Here is a 9,154-nt window from a genome sequence, read left to right as displayed (position 1 = left end):
TATCTAGTTGCAGGCTTGTTCAACCAAAGTTTGTCTCCAAAGGCACTTGCTATGATTGGTTTCAGCAAACAAACTATTCCCTTTGCACTAGTTACTTTTTTCTCATTATGTTGAGGTAATTTTCATTATAGTACTTATAAAAATCAAACATTATAGCATTTATTTTGTACTTTATTGTCTGTTCCCCATATACCAATAGAATAAACATTCAAGACAGTGGAAAACTTGCCATTTTTTACTGTTGTATTTCCAGTGCCTGGAACTGCCTCTGGCACCATAGTACATGCTCAATAAATATTTACCAGATGTGAATACAAAATACATAACATCTGCCAATTGCAAATAAGCTAATAGAACCTGGTCTAAGGAAATAACTGGCATTTCACAGGTGAAAAAATTTGTGAGGCCAATGAAAAGGTAATCAATCTCATCTGGAATGAAGAAAATGTCTGTACTACTAGTACTGTACACCCTGTCCCTACTCTGCTCATAGATGGGGACTATTTCTCACCATATCTGCCTATCTGAAGATGGAGCTTGTTCTAAAAGAGTGATCCTCCCATGTGACAGTTCTTAAGAGAATCTGACTCAGGAGGCCCAGGAAAGTGTTTTTTTTAACAAGCACCTTAGATGACTCTGGCTCTGACCATTCAAGGATCTCTCTTTGGGAAGCACAATTAACTGATATATTGCTTTTAACTATAACTAAACATATTAATTGGGCAGGGTCAGAGGAGAGGTACTTGTTAAAAACAGAGATTCCTGACTACTGTGGCTTCTTGTCATAGGTGCTCATTAAAAAATTTTTTCCCATGAACTTTTTAAGGATCAATTTTATAATGATTTTTTTTTCTGCCTAGGGAAGCCTAAAGTCTAGTGAGATTATAAGAAAACAGCTTTAGTTAGCAAACCTTCCTGCTTCATCTTCACAAATACAAATACCACTTAAATACTGCAAATAAAATTAACTACCTAGGAATTAACCAAAGAAGTGAAAGATTTGTATAATGAAAACTATAGAACACTGATGAAAGACATGGAAGAGCACACTAAGAAATGGAAAAATATTTATGTTCATGGATTGGAAAAATCAATATTGTTAAAATGTACATACTACCAAAGCAACCTACAGATTCAGTGAAATCCCTATCAAAATACCAATGCCATTCTTCATAGAATTAGAAAAGAACAATCCTAAAATTTATATGGAATCATAAAAGACCCAGAATAGCAGAAGCTATTCTGAGCAAGAAGAACAAAACTGGAGGAATCACATTAACTGACTTCAAACTATACTAAAGAGCTATAATAACCAAAACAGCACGGTACTGGCATAAAAACAGATACATAGACCAAGGGAACAGAATAGAGAACCTAGAAACAAATTCACACACTTACAGTGAACTTATTTTTTACAAAGGTGCCAATAACATAAACTGGGGAAAGGACAGTCTCTTCAATAAATGGTTCTGGGAAAACTGAATATCCTTAGGCAGAAGAATGAAACTAGACCCCTACCTATCACGATATACAAAAATAAAATCAAACTGTACTAAAGACTTATATCTAATATCTCAAACTATGAAACTACTACAAGAAAATATTGGAGAAAATTTCCAGAACATTGGTCTGGGCAAAGATTCTTGAGCAAAACCCCACAAGCACAGGCAACCAAAGCAAAAATGGACAAATGGGATCATATTAAATTTAAAAGCTTCTGCACAACAAAGGATACAATCAAAAAACTGAAGCGACAATCCACAGAATGGGAGAAAATATTTGCAAATTATCCATCTGGCAGGGACTAACAACCAGACTATATAAGAAGCTCAAACAACTCTACAGGGAAAAAATTCTAATCAATCAAAACATGGACAAACGATTTGAATGGACATTTCTCAGAAGACATACAAATGACAAACAGATATAAGAAAAAGTGCTGAATATCATTGATTGTCACAGAAATGCAAATCAAAACTACAATGTGATATCATCTCACCCCAGTTAAAATGGTTTATATCCAAAAGACAGTCAATAACAAATGTTGTCGGGGATGTGGAGAAAAGGGAACTCTTGTACACTGTTTGTGGGAATGTAAATTAGTACAAACTACTATGAAGAACAGTTTGGAGGCTCGTCAAAAAAACTAGAAATAGAGCTACTATATGATCCAGCAATTCCAGTGCTGGGTATATGCCCAAAAGAAAGGAACTCAGTATATCAGAGAGATACCTGTACTTCCATATTTATTGCAGCTCTGTTTACAATAGCCAAAAATTGGAAGCAACCTAAGTGTTGATCAACAGATGAATGGATAAAGAAAATTTGGTACTTATGCACAATAGAGCATTATTCAGCCACAAAAAAAATGAGATTCAGTCATTTGCAACAACATAGATAGAACTGGAGGTCATTATTCTAAGTGAAATAAGCCAGGCACAGAAAGACAAACATTGCATGTTCTCACTTATCTGTAGGATTTAAAAATCAAAACAATGGAACTCATGGAGATATAGAGTAGAAAGATGATTACTATAGGCTGGAGAGGGTACTAGGGGGATGTGAGGAGGCGGGGATAGTTAATGGGTACAAAAAATAGGAAGAATGAGTAAGCCATACTATTTGATTGCACAACAGGATGACTATAGTCAATAACAATTTATTTGTACATTTTAAAGTAACTAAAAGTAAAATTTGATTGTTCATAATACAAAGGGTAAACACTTGAGGGGATAGATACCCACCTTCCATGATGTGATTATCAAACATTGCATGCCTGTATCTAAACATCTCATGTACCCCATAAACATATACACCTACTACGTACCCACAAAAATTAAAGATATTTTTAAAAGAGAGTGATCTTAATGAACTGAATAATTATAAAGTCGTGTGTGTTAAATATACGTTTCAGATTGTTCACCATTTAGATTGACTTTTTCCATTATCTCTTTCAAAATGTCTACACATTAAACACACAAATGTGTCTTTAGCTTTGTATAGATAGTTGACTATAATTGTTGTGAGCACAGAGTGCCCGGGGTTAAATCCTAGCTCTGCCCCTAGCCGGCTGTGTTGATCTTGAGCAAGCTCTCTAACCCTTCATGCTTCAGGTTCCCCACAGGGTTGTTGTGAGGATTAAGTAAGTCAATACATGTAAAGTCTTTAGAATAGTAATGAGCTCCCCAATAGTGTTTCTGTTATATCATTAACCCTCAAGGTAGTCATAGCCCAAGAAATGCACATCCTCATAGGAAAGAAAAAGGCTGATATTGAAAAAGACAAACCAACTGATTTCTTTAAATTGTACCAATGCCTATCAGCATCTGTACTAGCTAGACCTTGCTCGCATAATAGTGACTGATATTTAGCATTTACATAGTCCACATGATGTGTTACCTAGGTTCTCAGTTCCTCTCCAAAATAACAAGGTACTCTTCAAGCCATCCAGTGAGATGAACTTTGGGTAATTTTTTATCACTCTGGAACTAGTAAAGAAAATTTCAAGTGGCAACCAGCACTATCTTTCAAATGACTTCTCAGAAATGGAAGAAATTACACCATTTCCACTTCAAATCATTCTCTAGTGATGTGAAGCCAATTCTAAAAATAAAACCAGGGTCACTAGGAGAAAAATTCTAAAAGCCATATATATGACACTTCCATGATCATCCTAAAGATAATTGATCCAATTCTCCCACATTCCTCCAAAGCTGCAGGGTTTTGATAATTCAGTTTCTAAAGTAAAATTGCAATATGGCTTATCCTAAACAATATTTTTGGCTGCACACAGGTTTTATATTTTATATAAATGGAATCATACGGATATATTTCTGCTACTAGTTTTCTTACCCAAAATTATATTTTTGAGATTCACCCTTGTTGATTCATATAATTGTAGTTTATTTCATTCATGCCTAGTTTTCCTTTGTATGAATTGACTGCAACGTATTAGTCATTTTCTTTTTGGTGAACATTTGTATTATGTCCAGCTTTTTATTATTTCAAACTATACTGGTAAAATCTTTCCTGTATATATATGTGTTAAAACTATTTTTATTTTTAAACAAGAGAATGAAAACCACAAAATTCAGAAGAGTGTTTTCTCTTGGAGGCGAGGAAGGGAAACTGGCATCAGGGAGAAGGATGCAGACCCATCAGTGGTGTAATGATGTTCTGCTTTCTTAAGGCGACTGTGTAAATGGGGTTTACTTTATATGTGTGTATTGTGTGTATACATACAGATATACATAGACATGTATATAACACATATATACTTTTATTTTGAGATAATTCAAAATAATTCATATGCAGTTGTAAAAAGTCATCCAGAGAGATCCTACATATCCTTCCCCAATTTTCCTCCAGTGGTAACATCTTATGTTTCTATGTAGTACAATAACACAACCAGGAAATTGATATTGATATAATCAATACATCTGATTCTGATTTCATCAGTTTTACATATACTCATTTATGTATGTGGATGTGTATTTTCTTCTATGCAATTTTATCATCTCTGTTGATTCATATAACTCCTGCCACAGTCAAGATACAGAAGAGTTTTATTATAAAGATCCTTCACACTACCTCTTGCACAGCCGTAACCACCTCCCTCCCTTCCCATCTTCCTAAAACCTGGCAATGACTAATATATTCTCCATCTCTATAATTTTGCCTTTTTAAGAATGCTAAATATATGAAATCATACAATATGTAACTTTTTCAGACTGACTTTTAAAACTCAGCATTATTTCCTTGAGATCCATCCAAGCTGTGTGCATTAGCAGTCAATTCCTTTTTTATTGCCAAGTAGTATTCCATACACATACTTTTAAAAGTACTATTATAAAAAAGGAAAATGTGATAGTTGCATCAGAGGGTAGAGTTAAAACAGTGAGATATACCAGTGAAAGAGTATATATACCAGTGAAACCATACTTGCTTTTTAAATCACCTATTTTAAAGCAAGAAAAAAAAGAATGCGTCATTGGTTGCCTGGGAATGTGTGAACGGAGAAGAACTTAACGTAGCTCAGGAGTCTAATAATTTGATGTCTGTTAATACATGATCAGGTCACTATGACTAAGAATTGTTCACCCCTGTGATCTGGAAAACAAAAACAGATTTTTCAAAGAAAGTAAAAGGATAGTGTTCATTATCTTGATTCTCTAGGAAGGTGATCTGGTAAAGTACGTGGGCTAATAACTTTAATACAATTTGGAAATCTTGATGACGTGCTTTAGCCACGGGGGAAAAAATGTTCTTTAAGGCTTCTGCCATCCCATTATTTTTATTCATTCATTCATACAAGAATTTGTCCATTCATTCATTTGGCAAACAAGTCTAAAGTGCCAGCTGTTTACCAGCGTATGATCTAGTTCTTGCCACCAAGTAGCTAAGGAGCTAACAAAGGAGAAAGACTAAAACAGTTTCAATTCTCTTACCAAGCCATATGCTCTTTGCCAACACCAAATTTCTCTCTAGTTTACAGATGAGAAAACCAAGTCACAAAGAAGGGAAGCTATTCATCCAGGGCCGCATAGATGGAAATTATAGGTCACTTAAATTACCAAGGCAATATAATATTTGTAATGATAACATTGTCATAGAAAAGTGGTTTTAGAGAAGTGCTCCTCAGACCCAAGCCTCAGAAACCTTTAAGCACTTGTTAAAATGGAATTTCTGGGGAAAGCTGAGACTTTTATTTTATCAAGCTTTTTAGGAGATTCTCATGCACGTAAGTTTGGGCACTGCCTCTGGAGAGTTTCTACTGCTATTCCGTTGCTGGAAATGAATTTCCTTTAGCAATATATGGGAACATTAGCTCTGGTTATGTTTTTATTTAAAGGAAGAAATGAAAAAGTCAATGTCAACCTACATGGGCCTTCCCTTCCTCCATTTTTTCCCTTTTTATTTAATCTCTTTCTCAAGAATACAATGAAAATGGCTTCCATTCATCTCTTTCTTTTGGCATTGCATCCATACAGCCCGATTTCTCCACTACATGAACATCTTGAGAAGGAAAAATAGAGGGCATCGGACAAATGATAAAAGGAAGAAATCTTAACCAGGTTGCTAGGGCAACAGCTCAGTATTTTAGGGATCGGGGTGTGGATCTCTATCATCTGCTCCTATCTAAGATTCCTACAGGAATATTTATCCAGGATAATAGGTATTGCCCCACCCAGAACAGCATAGTCTACCCAGACTGCCTACGGAAGAGGTTTTGTGTTTGTTTTTATAAAATCTCCTCTGAATCTCTTGGGTGGCACAGGACCAACTGTCACGGTGCCCACATCAAGGCCATGCAGGCAGAGCTAAAAGAACCAGACCACTTGCTTTGTAATTCAGTCAGTTGCAGAGTACCAAGCCACAGAACAAGAAGGCTCATCTCTTTTGTGCTTTCTTGGTCAGAATTCTCTCTGTCTTAGTCATATACTTTTTTTTTAAAACCAACACCAGTATTTCTTTCCAGTTACAGATGAAAATATCAAAGCACAAAAAGAATAAGCAATTTATCCAGGGTCACTATCAGATGGAGGTGATTAATCATTTAAAATACAAGGAGTTCTTGTCTTTGGTTCTGTTTATATGCTGGATTACGTTTATTGATTTGCGAATGTTGAACCAGCCTTGCATCCCAGGGATGAAGCCCACTTGATCATGGTGGATAAGCTTTTTGATGTGCTGCTGAATCCGGTTTGCCAGTATTTTATTGAGAATTTTTGCATCGATGTTCATCAGGGATATTGGTCTAAAATTCTCTTTTTTGTTGTGTCTCTGCCAGGCTTTGGTATCAGGATGATGTTGGCCTCATAAAAAGAGTTGGGGAGGATTCCCTCTTTTTCTATTGATTGAAATAGTTTCAGAAGGAATGGTACCAGCTCCTCCTTGTACCTCTGGTAGAATTCAGCTGTGAATCCATCTGGTCCTGGACTTTTTTTGGTGGGTAGGCTATTAATTGTTGCCTCAATTTCAGAGCCTGCTATTGGTCTATTCAGGGATTCAACTTCTTCCTGGTTTAGTCTTGGGAGAGTGTAAGTGTCCAGGAAATTATCCATTTCTTCTAGATTTTCTAGTTAATTTGCGTAGAGGCATTTATAGTATTCTCTGATGGTTGTTTGTATTTCTGTGGGGTCGGTGGTGATATCCCCTTTATCATTTTTTATTGCGTGTATTTGATTCCTCTCTCTTTTCTTCTTTATTAGTCTTGCTAGCGGTCTGTCAATTTTGTTGATCTTTTCAAAAAACCAACTCCTGGATTCATTGAGTTTTTGGAGGGTTTTTTGTGTCTCTATCTCCTTCAGTTCTGCTCTGATCTTAGTTATTTCTTGCCTTCTGCTAGCTTTTGAATGTGTTTGCTCTTGCCTCTCTAGTTCTTTTAATTGTGATGTTAGAGTGTCCATTTTAGATCTCTCCTGCTTTCTCTTGTGGGCATTTAGTGCTATACATTTCCCTCTACACACTGCTTTAAATGTGTCCCAGAGATTCTGGTATGTTGTATCTTTGTTCTCATTGGTTTCAAAGAACATCTTTATTTCTGCTTTCATTTCGTTATGTACCCAGTAGTCATTCAGGAGCAGGTTGTTCAGTTTCCATGTAGTTGAGCGGTTTTGATTGAGTTTCTTAGTCCTGAGTTCTAGTTTGATTGCACTGTGGTCTGAGAGACAGTTTGTTATAATTTCTGTTCTTGTACATTTGCTGAGGAGTGCTTTACTTCCAATTATGTGGTCAATTTTGGAATAAGTGCGATGTGGTGCTGAGAAGAATGTATATTCTGTTGATTTGGGGTGGAGAGTTCTATAGATGTCTATTAGGTCCGCTTGGTGCAGAGATGAGTTCAATTCCTGGATATCCTTGTTAACTTTCTGTCTCGTTGATCTGTCTAATATTGGCAGTGGAGTGTTGAAGTCTCCCATTATTATTGTATGGGAGTCTAAGTCTCTATGATTATCTCAATAGATGCAGAAAAGGCTTTTGACAAAATTCAACAGCCCTTTATGCTAAAAACGCTCAATAAATTCGGTATTGATGGAACGTACCTCAAAATAATAAGAGCTATTTATGACAAACCCACAGCTAATATCATACTGAATGGGCAAAAACTGGAAAAATTCCCTTTGAAAACTGGCACAAGACAGGGATGCCCTCTCTCACCACTCCTATTCAACATCGTGTTGGAAGTTCTGGCTAGGGCAATCAGGCAAGAGAAAGAAATCAAGGGTATCCAGTTAGGAAAAGAAGAAGTCAAATTGTCCCTGTTTGCAGATGACATGATTGTCTATTTAGAAAACCCCATTGTCTCAGCCCAAAATCTCCTTAAGCTGATAAGCAACTTCAGCAAAGTCTCAGGATACAAAATTAATGTGCAAAAATCACAAGCATTCTTATACACCAGTAACAGACAAGCAGAGAGCCAAATCAGGAATGAACTTCCATTCACAATTGCTTCAAAGAGAATCAAATACCTAGGAATCCAGCTTACAAGGGATGTCAAGGACCTCTTCAAGGAGAACTACAAACCACTGCTCAGTGAAATCAAAGAGGACACAAACAAATGGAAGAACATACCATGCTCATGGATAGGAAGAATCAATATCGTGAAAATGGCCATACTGCCCAAGGTTATTTATAGATTCAATGCCATCCCCATCAAGCTACCAATGAGTTTCTTCACAGAATTGGAAAAAACGGCTTTAAAGTTCATATGGAACCAAAAAAGAGCCCGCATTGCCAAGACAATCCTAAGTCAAAAGGACAAAGCCGGAGGCGTCACGCTACCTGACTTCAAACTATACTACAAGGCTACAGTAACCAAAACAGCATGGTACTGGTACCACAACAGAGATATAGACCAATGGAACAGAACAGAGTCCTCAGAAATAATACCACACATCTACAGCCATCTGATCTTTGACAAACTGACAAAAACAAGAAATGGGGAAAGGATTCCCTATTTAATAAATGGTGCTGGGAAAATTGGCTAGCCATAAGTAGAAAGCTGAAACTGGATCCTTTCCTTACCCCTTATACGAAAATTAATTCAAGATGGATCAGAGACTTAAATGTTAGACCTAATACCATAAAAACCCTAGAAGAAAATCTATGTAGTACCATTCAGGACATAGGCATGGGCAAGGACTTCATGTCT

This window comes from Trachypithecus francoisi, unplaced genomic scaffold, assembly GCF_009764315.1.
Source record: "Trachypithecus francoisi isolate TF-2019V2 unplaced genomic scaffold, Tfra_2.0 Lachesis_group0, whole genome shotgun sequence".
Classification (NCBI taxonomy): Eukaryota; Metazoa; Chordata; class Mammalia; order Primates; family Cercopithecidae; genus Trachypithecus; species Trachypithecus francoisi.
Note: the sequence above shows the minus strand (reverse complement) of the source record.